At 33.3% G+C, this 13871-nt stretch overlaps 1 protein-coding gene and 1 long non-coding RNA gene across 3 annotated transcripts in view; one reads left to right on the top strand and one right to left on the bottom strand.

The window, feature by feature from the left end:
- The window catches only part of LOC141451453 (uncharacterized), a 167362-nt gene that overhangs the window by 88692 nt on the left and 64799 nt on the right, over positions 1 to 13871 (bottom strand). The window lies entirely within an intron of this gene.
- Positions 8758 to 11973, top strand: LOC141451436 (uncharacterized). The gene is made up of 2 exons (XR_012456782.1): positions 8758 to 10412; positions 11454 to 11973. It is a non-coding gene; the product is annotated as an uncharacterized lncRNA (long non-coding RNA).

Raw genomic sequence — 13871 nt, 5'->3', positions numbered from 1 at the left:
GAAAAATAAGAACCTGGAAACTGCTTAACCTGATCTAAACAAACCTCCATCAACGACCTATCGGCTGTAGACTTCCTGTCACAGAAAGACGAATACATACACTTAATTCTTACAACATCCTGGATGAACGGACTAGAACTCCATGGACTAATTAACTATATCCACCTCAAAAGAACACAAAAACATCTTTGGACCTCTTTCGCGTACGACTTAGAAAAATACCTAAATATTATAACAGGCTAAACCTTTCATCTTAATCCTGTCGCTGTACCAATCATAAAAAAGAAAAAGAACCATAAAATTGAATCCGACAAAACTAATATTACAGAGATGAGTAAAACTAAATATTTCATGACAATTGACTCTGGACTATTTGTAGTCTTAAGACAATCATCGAGTGCAACAGAAATGGATGCCTAACTTTGGTTATTTTGATTTAGATAGATCAAAGAGAAAATTAACCTATTTAACTTAAAAAAAGAAAAAAGTAAATGATAAATCTAGAAAAACCAAAATCAATAGAAACCAAATAACTTAAATTGAATTATTATTAGCTTTAATTAAAGTCACTGATCAAGCAACTCCAACAAGATAAGTAATCACCTATTTCTTCAGGTGGGGCTTAACATAATACCAATTAGGTGACGTTGATGGAGGCGGAAGTAATACTCTATTATCAAATATTTTTCTAACAAATAGAAAGTAGATATTCGCGTGATTCGAATCTAGAGTCTCCCACATACAAAATTCAACGTTTGATGACTACTAGACCAACAACCTAGCTCTTTCTCCCTACAGCGGTGGTTATATAGGTATGATTGAGAGTGGCTACACTCAACCTCTCTCCACAGAGAAACGCCTTAAAGTGAAGTATCTTAAGTAGAAAGAAGACAGACGTTTACCAAAAGATGATGAGCTCTACTCAAGGTACTCAAATTAAATTGGGAACAATGACATTTTACCACCATGGATGGTAGTTAAAAATAATCATTTCTGGTCCTAATTTAAAAATCAAGTAAGATTTTTTTATGTTAGATAAATTTTTAACGAGATAACATCTGGTGGCTTGGACGTTTTTTTAAGAGAAAGGCTCTTTGATTAGGATACCTTTTGTTAGCTGCACATGCGCAGAATAAAATTAAAAAATATTTTTTTAAAAAGTAGAACCGAGTGCTTTATAACTTCCAAATTGTCTGCTCTTAATTGAAATCAATTCTGCCCCAATTGCTTGCCAGATTACTCTAACAGTCTATTTTTATTGGCTGCACTAACTTCAAACAAAAGCCATTAATTTTACCATTCCTCCCGCTCCCACGAAAACTGATTTTGTAGGATTCAAAGAGAACTTCAAACTAAACAAGTGTCTAAAAAAAAAATAACTGTTAAAATGATTTACTGATCTCTATAGTGAATTCCGTTTAAATCATATTTAGAGTGAATGGACAATAGAATCCCAAGGTAAATTGGGAAAAGCAGAAAATGTTACATTTTTTGGGAATTTCCCGAAAAATATTAAGGTTAATTTTAAACCCGGAATATTTAGAAACAAGTCTAGTACTTTTACTTAAACATTTTCACATTAAAGTGATTTTTTTTAAGAGTTTTAATGCTGGATAATGTTTGAATTAACTTTAATTTCTTGTGAAATTAAATTATTCGAAAACTTTTAACTAGTAGCGCATCCTCCCAAGATTAGTCTGTGCAACATATTTTTCTAAAACAAAAAAGGTTTAAATCCCTGACCTTGAATTAAGGAGAGGTCTCACTATAAGTTACAAGAGGACAGAACAATAAGCCTCCAACCTAAAAGGGGAAATAGGATCCCCTTTAATGAAAACTTAGGCCATGGGCACATAGAAAGCGGTCTGTCGCGGTGGGCAGCGATTCAGCGATCGACGCGGCGGTCTGCGATATGGAGACGTCACACAGGGCGCGATATCTTTGTTAGAGAGGTCCAGTTTTGTAGCATTCTTCTTGATAAAGTAGTAGTGCGTTTTCTTGTTTTTTGTTTTAATTTTTATATATTCAGTATGAGCTCGGACAAAGTGCAACTCCTTCTGCTATTAGCTTTGCGAAGCAAAAAGAAGAAAAGACGAAGTTGGGTGCATGACATTAATAAGAAGAGAGAACAATTAGGGGAATACCACCGCTTATGTATCGAACTGGAGTCACATGAAGATAGGTTCTTCTAGTATTTTCGTATGTCGCGAGAATGAAATAAAAAATGAGTAATAAAGTTTCTTAACATTGGAATCTTTATTTCGTACTTACTAGGTGGCAAGGCGGTCACGTTGAAATCTGTAATTTTGTACTACCAGATCCCTTGTCGTCGCGACAAAGACTAGCCCGCGACGGTAGACCGCGTTCTCTTTGACAGAGATGATGAAACACTGTGTAATACAACTAAGGATAATAGGACTAAGGTAATAGGAGGATGTGCTAGAAGGGTTTGATAAAACGACACAAAAGGTGCATTAATCAGCCGATACCAAATATTTCATTCATACTGCAACTGGTAATGTTAGCCACTGAATAGTAATTGAGAAATCATTTTAGGTAATTGCCTTACAAGGCGGTAACTAAAACAATATACGTATATATTATTTTTCATTCATTAAAGAAACATGAGCGCTACTACGAGTATAACTGCACAGGACAGACTTCGTAGATTAACATGACCATGGATTGAAAATAAAATTAAAAACTTACGAACTCGCTTTAAGTAGCAACAGGAAATCACTTACCTGTAAAAAAAAAGAGAGACGAACATTAATTATTTAATTACCTATAATTAAATACTTATAATAGTTTAATTAATATAAGTAAAGTTTTTATTAAAAAGTATTGGCGCAGTAGATAAAACATTAAAACTTCATTAAAATATTATTTCGCATCAAAATATTGAAAGTACATTATAATTTTACGTATTAACATATTAATTAAAAAAATAGCCAAGGTGAAAATCGAACCAATCATCGTCAGCCCACAATGATATTTTCCGGAAAAAAACTGTGTCGTATTAATTCAATTTATTGATTGATCGGAGACGCTGACATATGGAAAGCTATGTAATCAATCAAATTCGGATAACTGCATTTGTCCGCTAGCTGTGTGGAAATTCCCAATTGGTAACGTTCTGTAATGTAAAGCATTTGGATGAGGAGAAAAGATGGGATTGTTAATCAAAAAGTTTTGTATAATTTCATACATCCTGTATGTGGTAACAGAATTGCCAAATGAAATATTATAATTTTTGAAATCGCCAACTTAGGGGACCATTATTATGTCAAATGGAGGTAAGTTCAATCAATAATATTACTTTCCATCTGTGATGCTCTTAATTATTATGAATTTATTTTCCAAAGAAAAGTTGGAAATGTATAAATAATTTTTCTTTCAGCCATAGAATATTTACAAATATAAAAAATTTCTTTATTGAATTAAGTAAAAGCTCTTTGAGAACTAAATACATAATCTCACTCTATATTAATGGATTAATGCATCTTTGTACATGTATCAATAAGATATTAGAACAGACTAGATGCAACATCAGCGACATCTGTCTCTGCAAATGTAAAAAAATATTAACTATGGGAAATATTATCAAAAATTGGCTGCAATCAAACTGCAAGACTACAATGGTTAATAAATCAATAACGACTTATAGATGTAGTAAAACATTTTTGGAAAGAAAAACCCATAACGAGATTTCCATGAGGCAATCACAAATGGAAATGTTATAATAGATAAAAAAAAAATTTCTATAGATTTCCGGTTTTGATGGCCAGCTGTGGGAGGAAGTGGTGGAATATTGGGTTTGTGTGTGAGGTTAGCAAAATAAGACTACCGGATGTGCCACTATTCTTCTATTGTTTAAAATTTTCCTCAAAAAAAAGGACTAAAGATGTACATTGTACAAGCTCTGTAACCTTTGTTTGAAATAAATTCCATGGTGAACGTAGTTTAGGGCGGGGGTGGGGAGAAACATGGAAGTATTTTCCGGTGGAGAGAGATTACTCTACTTCCTCCTAGAAGCAATTACTTTCAATATAAGATTTGTCCAATCAAGACTATATATAAATAACCTTCCCTATTCGCAGGTTATCTGAACTAAAATTTGAGTAAGAGACAGAACTTGCGTATTTCAAACATTATTATGATGATGATTATTATTTTTTTAAAATTTATTTTGTAATTTACAATCTGTATACATCATATACAATAAGTAAATATGGAGAGAGTGATGAACTGGTGCGGGAGGAGAGCAGGAGGAGAGAAACTACCCAGCGGTAGCACTCTCTATAGGAGAGAGGAGAATGTGAGGAGGAGAGAGGAGAGATAGGGGAATAATGGCGTTTAGGCTTTCAGACCTCAAGGAAGTCGCGGGGCCACCGGCGATTCAGTCGGCGAGGAGTATTAGGGATGTCAGAAGTGAGTGACAGTACAAGAGGATTAGAGCTAGTCGAGAGAGCAGTATGGAATTTTTGATATTTAGTCTTGGCGAGTTGGTCTATAAAGGGAATGTTGAGGTCGGTGTGAAGAGTGAGGTTAGTCACCGTAGAAAGGAGCTTCAACTATCTGTCGGAGTAGTGTTTACTGAAATGTCCTGTACAGTCCGTATGTTTGAACCTTATTATTATTACTTTTTTTTTAATGGGGGTGCTCTCAAATTTAAATGAAATTATTCCCAAATCTACGGCTATAAAATAAAATATAGAAGTAATTTAGTACCTGAACAAAAATATTAGGCATTACAAGTAAAAAGTAAGTAAAGTAAAGTAATCGCCTATTTTTTCAGACGGGGCTTAACGTCCAACTACCAATTAGGTGTCGTGGACGGAGGCGACTAGTATACATACTTTACTGTAAATTTCTTTTATTAACCATTAAATAAAATCCAAGACCTAGACTAGGGGAATCGAACCCACTAAACCAACAATACATCTTAGCTTTGCGGGTCGTCTATATCCGCTTAACATACTTTTTACTATAAATTTCTCATATTAACCATTAAATAAAATCCAAGGCCTAGACTAGGGGAATCGAACCCACTAAACCAACAATACATCTTAGCTTTGCGGGTCTAGCCTACAACCGCTTAACATACTTTTTACTATAAATTTCTCATATTGACCATTAAATAAAATCCAAGGCCTAGAGACCGGGAATCGAACCCACTAAACCAACAATACATCTTAGCATTGCGGGTCTAGCCTGTAACCGTGGCATTACAGGTTTAATGGCTAAGTAAAATTAAGTCTACCCAAAAATAGAATAATGAATTCCTACTTAATATCTATCATACATGTACAGGTATTCAACTTTTTCCTGATGAAAGATTTTTCTATAAAGAAAATAATAAAAGAAGAAGATCTACGAGATGATTGAAACCGACGACAATGGCAAAAAACACACACACACACACACAGGAAAAGGAAAAACCCGTACAGATTTCCATATTAAAGTTTTTCTTCTGCCGTTGGTTTATATAAGACGTTATATTGCTTTGACAACTTGCTACTTTCACAGGTCTTATATTTTGAGGGTGAGTCGTCCTTCTTCTTAAGGTAATATTCAGGAAGGAAGAGAGATGATCAAGACTGGAAAAGCTGTTCTGCCAATAAGGAATATAATGTTCAGAACTGGGAGTAAGATATATAGTTCAACTTCTTGGACAACTCCAGTTGTGAGTAAAAAAAAAGAAAATTTTGTTAAAACAAGAAAAGTTATTTACAAAACAGACAATTTCTATGTCACATCTTCTTTATCACGAACGGAAAAACTCCATTTTTGTAGCTTCAATACGCTATGCATAGCTTACTATCACAGGTGTTTAGATCAGAAAAATATTGCTAAGATGAATTTATCTTTCTCTAGATAAAATTGATTTGAGTTAATGCAGAAATTTGTAAAAAAATTAAAATCTCAGAATATATTGAAGGTGGAGATGAATTGTTTTGAATGGAATTGTAGTTAAGTTAGCTGTAGAAGCGATGTCCACGAAGATTGTGGTACTGGGTTCGATTCCCAGTCTTAGGCCTTGGATTTTATTGAATGGTTAATAAAAGAAATTCAATCCACGAGACGTAAAGCCGGCCTGAAAAAAAAAAAAAATAGGCATTACTATAACTGTCCTTAATTGTGTGATTGTGGCAAAAGCAGGTCCAGAAGTAATAGAATTACAAGAAGCTGTGAAGACAAAAGGGAAGAAGACAACAACGATGGAAATAAATGAAGAGAAACGACATTTTTTGTTATAAAAATTACTACAAGTAAATGACTGATCATTAAGAAAAAAAAAAACAAAACAAAAATAGACCCAAAATGGTGAAGATGATTTGGCTGGGGATTGGCGGAAGGAAGTGGAGGTCAAGGTTAACCGTAGCAGCTGAGAGGGGGTGAGAATTTCTCTCATTACGCACGGAATGATTGATACAGAGCCCCAACCAATCATGGGCCTCAAACCACTCAAAGCACAAATTAGCCTCCCTCAACTTACTGCAACTTCCTCCCCATTCCAAGCGACTGATGGATTGATTAATTGACTCCACTAACTTTTAATATACTTGAAATTAGATCGTAATGTGGTTTAAGTTTTTTTAATTATGTAATTTTACTCATCAAGTTAAATGATTTCATCAATCAGTAAAAGAGCATCTACTAATTCCATCTTCTCTGATTTTAATACGCCCACTTTTAATAAATAATTGAAAACGCTTCTAACTGCCGGTTAAAAAAAAATTTAATATCGCAACACCAGTCATCCAGTCGTAGAGGATAAAAAAAAAAATGGCGTGGTAAGTTCATTAAACTTAGAGGTGCCATATGATTTCTCGTGTTTGGTATTTGAGCGCCAGTATTTACTAACCCACCTACCCACAAACAAACATACCCAGAGTATATGTGTGTGTGTGTAAGAGAGAGAGAGAGAGATCACTTTCTGAAAACTCTTTCGGAAAACCACAAAGTGCACATATCCGGTGAAAACTAAATATTGTAAATTATGATGGCAATACTTCCTGTAACTTACAGGAGAAGTTAAGAAGTTTTAATAAATTCATCAAACTTGAGAACATACGAGTATATACAGGGTGTACCAGTAAGTATTGTCCATAGACCTACTGTGTGTCGTACATCTAAAGTGGAGTTCAATGACGTATTGGCCAACTTCATATTTTCCACTGTTCTTGAGTGACGTCACTTTAAATTATTTTCCTAAAGTTATTACTTTTTTGCAATAAAAATGTTATTACTCAGAAAGTTTTAGTCCGAATTCGATTCTGATGACACGGTTAGGAAAACAGATAAATTTTCTAAAAAATGATACCATTTCGAAGCAGAAGTTATTCTCCAAACAGCCTCAATTTTCCTCCTGGATACTGGAAAAATAAAAGTAATCTAAATTTTTAAGAAAACTCATTAAGCCCTTAAGTGATCATAATCAGACCTAGGTGCTGGCACTTTTTATAAAAAAGTTTCCTTGTTTAATGGGCTTTCAAACGGTGTATCATTTTCCAGGATTCCTTTTATCTTCGTATGAGAAATTACGTTTGTTTTACAAGAAAACGTGTTCACGAGCACTTTTTAGCTTATCAAGTTGTTTAATTCATTGAAAACTGTTTTAAATGGACCAATAGTCAATTTTAAAGTAGGCTGTCTTAAAATAAGGAAGTCAAAGGTTACAAATTACCCTATAAAAAAAATAAATCTAAACTCTGAAATATTTGAGAAAATGTTATGAAATGCCTCGAAATGGTATAAATTTTTAGAAAATTTAACTGTCTTTCTAACCGTGTCATCAGATTCGAATTCGGACTAAAACTTTCTGAGTAATAACATTTTTATTGCAAAAAAGTAATGATTTTAGAAAGAAAATTTAAAGTGACGTCACTCAAGAACAGTGGCTTCATTGAACTCCACTTTAGATGTACTACACACAGTAGGCCTATGGACAATACTTACTGGTTCACCTTGTATAATATATATATTTCACTTTGAGAAAATTATGGAAAAGGTACTGCAATCCTCCAATCAATATCACTCACAACCCACAGCACTATTCCAGATAAGATACGAGTACATCCACAGAGAAGTGGTTCTCGGAGTAAAAAAAAAGGTGCTATAGATTGTGAAATATATCTCAGAGGAAGTTACTTCCTTCCAAGGCTAGTTATCAGGAAGGAGGGAATATTAAAGTGTAGAAAGTATAGCATCAACTTTTATATATTCCTGTGTATAGTATGGTTCTGGTAAAGATGAACTTGCTGTTGTAACAGGATACTAATGCCTTCAAAATATCATATTAACTCGCATTCATTCATACATTCAAACACAAACGCACATAAATATACAGTTTGGGAGTTCCTATGCTGAACTAAGATTCAAATAATCGTATTAAGAGATCCAGGGGGGGAGGGGAAGACGGAGAAGACATGGTTTTGGTACTGTTCTTGAAAACACTTCCTTCCTTCACTTCTGGTTTGCTATCCTATATCCTCAGAAGAGACGCATACACCAAGAAGTTCGTAATGTTATATTCTCCAGTCTTATTTATAAGTTGTTTCCAACTTATATGTAGCAGAATATCTTTAAGGACTGCCTAAACCTGGTACAATTGAATTACTGTACAAATCACTGTTTCTAACAAATATGAATATAAGTATATCTGCATCATAAATATACGAGTATCTTATTGATATGTATCGATAGTAAGAGAAGATTTGGGTCGATTAGAGATAAACATATAATGGAGGTATAACCCGCTTGGTCAGTGCAATGTGTTTAGGTAAATAGTGTATTTTAAAAAGTGCTAAAAGATGTGAACACAACACAGTCTGTATCATTCAACGCCAGGTTATCACATATTTGGAGACGAGGATAAAACAAAATCACCTAATTTAATTGACCAGGAAGAATCAGAAAAAAATGAGACGTCCCTAAATCTGTCTCTCCAAGGAGAGCACCTTGCTTAGCATATATTTTTGATCGTTTAGAATCATATTTCAACAACATATATGTGTAAGAGCATACAATCAAATGAGGTGATTGACTACCTATAAATTCATCTAAGTTCAGAACAATTTAAAAGATTAAGATAAAGTAAAAATTAAGTAATATATTTTTTGCGATAATTTGTGCTTCAATCAGCGCGTTGGCGCTATAAATAACAATGATAGAAGTGAATGGTAGATACAAACGAGTGGAGAAGTTACCCAATGGTTACACTTCAAAACATTAGACTATTAGTCACTCTCTTCACTAGGAGAGGAGATCTCGAGGCCACTGTCTCTTAAGGCGGTCTTGTCCGGGTTATCAGGGAAGAGTTCTTGAAGAAAGATTTTAGAGGTAGAGGATGTGCGTCTGATTCCAGGTTGAAGTGAAGTTTACTGTATCGGGTTTTGGTGTCTTGAGTGACAAAAGGAATGTTAAGGTCAGTGTGTATAGTCAGGTTGGAGACATCAACTGGAGCGTTTACAATAGTTCCAAGTATTTTAGATTGAAGAGATTAAATCCTTTGGAGATTGAAGCGTTTGGTTGAACCCCTCAGCTCTGTTCCATACGCACAGGTGGGTTTTAAAATAGTAGAATAAATCAATCTTTGGTTGTCTTGGGAAAGTTTAGAACTATCGTCCAAGTTCTGTTCTTTTAAGTCTAGTGTGGGCAAGTAATAAATTAAAAAAGTTAAGAGTTTGCTCCTTTGAGAAACGCTACAACCTGTTCATCTCTGACTAAAAGAGCCTTACTAATCAGGATAGTTTCCGAAACATTTATATTCCTCAGTAGAATCTCCCTTAGACTTTATTACTGACCGTAAATAGTTCGTGTTGAAGTATAAATTTAACGATAACCAAGACCAGGCTTACTCCGAGATTAGCTACTGATCGGGTTAGCAGGCAAACAGATAATATTTTGTGACAAACATAGACAGTCGTGAGAGTATTCTCAACAGTATTTTCTTTGATATAATATACCAGCCTAAGATCCCATTCCACTTAAAACGGATGACTCTGATAATGTTGTTTGGACAGAATGTTGATTTTCCGATGTTATGATGTGCTCAAAAAAACTCGCGCTTTTATATCTCAATTACAAAGTGCCTTCTACAGAAGATTACTTGGAAGGAAACTTAACAACAAACTAATAGCACATTCAATTAAGGATACCCTTTCTTTATCGTCTCTCAGAAACCAAACATCCTGGAGATACCTGCAATTATTTTTAAGTAGGTCAAAATGCTTCTTCACTCTTTTCTCACAATTATTGAAGGAAAATTGATTATGACAAATGCAGACATTCAATTACCAATGAAGAAGGATATTTAGAAAAAAAAGGGAATTCCTACAAGAAACTGGCAAACATATTAACAAGCTACTTCGGTGCAGAAGGTCGGACTAAAGGTGGACATACCAAAGGTGAGCTCATCCTTGATTCTTCATCTTAAACCCAACATTTTCAAAACTTGTGATTTTAATTTTTTACCAGAGTGTGTAAAAACTATGAAAGTGCAACTAAACATGTCCATAGTTTAGTCAAACGAAGACTGAAGATGGACGAAGATAGTAATGAAGAGTTTAGAAGCATGCTTAATTAAACAAAACATCTTTGGTTTTTTTTATGGGTAAATCGCAGCAGATCCTTTTTATTTTTCTTTTAAGAAACTGCATTTTGTGGATACGAAGCTAACACAGTATTTTAATCTGATCTTAGGAAAATGCACAGTAATATCGGACCTAATCATAGTTCGTAGCGTTCTATTTCAATATTTTATTGAAGGAAAGAATTGGACGTTGTAGATGAAAAGATTTAAACAAAAAATGTAGCCACACTATCCATTATCTAACTGAAACACATTAAGTTGTGTGATTTATGCTAAAAGGTAGTCTATTTTCAAGCAGTTTTAAAGTTCCATTTCCTTCAACTACTTCTTTCCTTTGTTCAAGTTTAACAAGTAATTATGATGCTCTTGCTCTGAGAGTACATCTCCAAAATGTTTTGAGTGATTCCTGTAAGTTTCACTGTAGATGGAGTGTACAAAGAACTTCATTTTTGGAAATAACGTTATAACTTTTCTTCTTTTTTTTATGACGAAATCTGTTCACGGGATTGTTAGTTATTGTCATGAACAATATAATTTGTAATACGAGTTTTAATTCGTGCATCCGATGGAAATGACTTTTAAATATGAGCTCTTGAAGTTCAACTATGTTTCTGTGATTGGCATGTTCTCAGCGCAGTCTACTAGAGAGGATACTAACATTTCTTAGACTTAATCTGAAGTATTAATTTTATTTCTGGGTGAAAGGTTATACAATTAATTTACTTTGTAACTTTGTATACCAGTTGAAAGGAACTAATCGCAGATCTTAATACAGACTCGTATATTGTAAATAATGTTAAGAAATTCTATTGCTTTTTTGATGTTTTTCTATTCAAAAACGTTTGTCTGTTCACAGGTGCTAAAGAATGGGCTGTATAAGTAGACCTGAAATTCCATGCCAGCATTTGCTTCTGTGGGGCTTAAGTAAATTTATTATACCTACAAATTCTTCAAAAGATAGTAATACCTATTTTAAAAATAACTTTTAGTTGGCCCTGCCTTTTGAACACCAAATTACTTTAAATAAATCATACTATTGTTCAGAAACTACTTCGCATACGAATATATACTCTAGGGAAACCTATTCTCGAAGAAGTGCGTTGAAATTTGACAAGAGCTGAAAGAAAAAAGAAGAAAGCAACTTGTGAATTAAGCTTAATCATTCCATACTTCAAAGTACCCTCTTTCAATACCTAGCAATTAGGATTCAAACCCTCCAGGCTCCAACTGCGAACTAAATAAATTTTGATTCTAGCAAGTAAACTTTCTAATAAAACCAACTGTATCAAAGTAAATTTTATGAAAATTAATGCAAATGAATTCATAAAGGAAATATCTAAATAATGTATTTTAATGAATAAACAAATTTAAATATATTTTTAGAAAGTTTCATTTTCCTTCAATTCTTCTTTATTAGAAATAAAATATTTAAATAAGTTAAGATAGTTTGAAACTCTAATGAATATTTTGAAATTCACTATAGAAGCGCTAGACATTTAGAGGACTTTGTCAGCAGGTGATGAAGAGTTCACCTTGGATTTTAAAATCAATTATGGTAGTAAGATATACAATTGAAATTTCTACACCGAACTCTTGGTTAAAAGTTAGTGATGTACTTATGAGGTAGAAGATTGGTAATTTTATCTGGTACCTTGAGCGATGTAAGTACGCTGTGACTTCAAAACTCAATACGGTAAGATTCTTAGGGTAGCAGTTAATGTGTACAATGTTTTGGGTCTTAAAGTACCAATACGAAGCTAACTCGGGGTGAGCGTAAAGAAATTTAATGATATTGGCTAGAGTGGATGTCTCACTTCCCTAAGTTTGATTTTTCAACAATATTTACGTTTTTATTTGTATCATCTTTAATTTTCTCTTAATTAGACAATAACAGATCAGTAACCAAGTAGTGTGGTTCATTTCTTTCGACAACATCCATTAATGGCTAATGGAGAATAAGGAAGAAGGATAGAGAAAATGCAAAAGAAAAATGGGGTGCGATTCTCGTCATGTTCCCTGTGTAAAGATAACATGTTATCCCACAGTTACTGAGTGACCAAAGGAATTTTGATTTCCTATAAATTTCAAGTTATTACTTCTTTGAATAAGAAATTAAGAAATGGTGATAAATGGTTAATCAAGGGTTGAACAGAAGGTGGTGCAAGGCATTCTTATGAAGAATTGATTGCTTATCAAATTATTTAATTGCATACTTGAATTACAATGAAGCGTAATAGACACACCCATATTACAATTCATGTTGTCAAAATGTTTTCCTCATGCGGTAGTAGATTTTCTAAGTTTCTACCCAAGTCGTAAATATGAAGTAATTTTAGTTTGCTGAATTAATTAGGCTTTTAAATAAGTATGTGTAATTGAATGTGGAATTTAATTTCAATATATAGCCAAATAAAATTGTGCTTTTGATAAGGTAGTTAAGTTTGTGTTGATTAACAGGTATACAGAGAAGTTAACACAGAGTGTTATTTGATTGTAGCTTTAATACAGTACCATTTATAAAGCCCTTAATTTCATATTAGGAGAGAATCATCAGTTTAAATATAATTTTACTTTGATGAGTTAATTAGGAATTGGGTTCTATTTAGGAAAATATCCACCACCAGATCGAGGCGATACTGAAAAGCTTTGCCTGCAACTTAATGAGATAATCGTTAATCGAACATCCCATTTCGTTAGTTATTTGTGTTCTGGCTACGGCTGGATGTTGTGGCCACTAAATTACATTTTTCAAAAAAAAAAGAACTTTTGAGTGAAGTAAATTCTAATCTATTATTGAAAAGAACCAGCCCAATTTCAACAATATTTATAGCTCTCACGGGTCAAGCTTCAAGGAATTTAAACTTTGATTAAATAAAAGTTAATAAATAAATATTGAACAAATCGTGAACAGGCATTTTGTATTCCTCAAAGATTTGTATTTAAAAAATAATTAAATTAATAATTTTTCCCTATTTTAATTTATTAAATAACCACTTAGTTTGAATCATTTTCTCTGACAGAAATAGCAGGCTCTTCCATTCTTAAATTATGATTTTGCTTTCTTTTTAACTTGTTTCATAAATAAAGACTGCCAAAATAAAATGAAAGTTCAACCAACTAAGCAAATTACTTTTAAAAAACACACACAAGAGATGCTGTTGAAATTAAGACTTTGTTTATCTAGATTCACAAAATGGTAGAAAGCATTTAGTTACTCTCTCATCATTAATTTATTATTAAAAAGCAACTGTTATTTCAATGTAATTCAATTTTA

The sequence above is a fragment of the Rhodnius prolixus genome, unplaced genomic scaffold (assembly GCF_049639745.1).
Source record: "Rhodnius prolixus isolate KJV_2025 unplaced genomic scaffold, Rpr scaffold_8, whole genome shotgun sequence".
NCBI lineage: Eukaryota > Metazoa > Arthropoda > Insecta > Hemiptera > Reduviidae > Rhodnius > Rhodnius prolixus.
The sequence above is the reverse complement of the archived record's forward strand: the minus strand, read 5'-3'. Positions and strand labels throughout refer to the sequence as shown.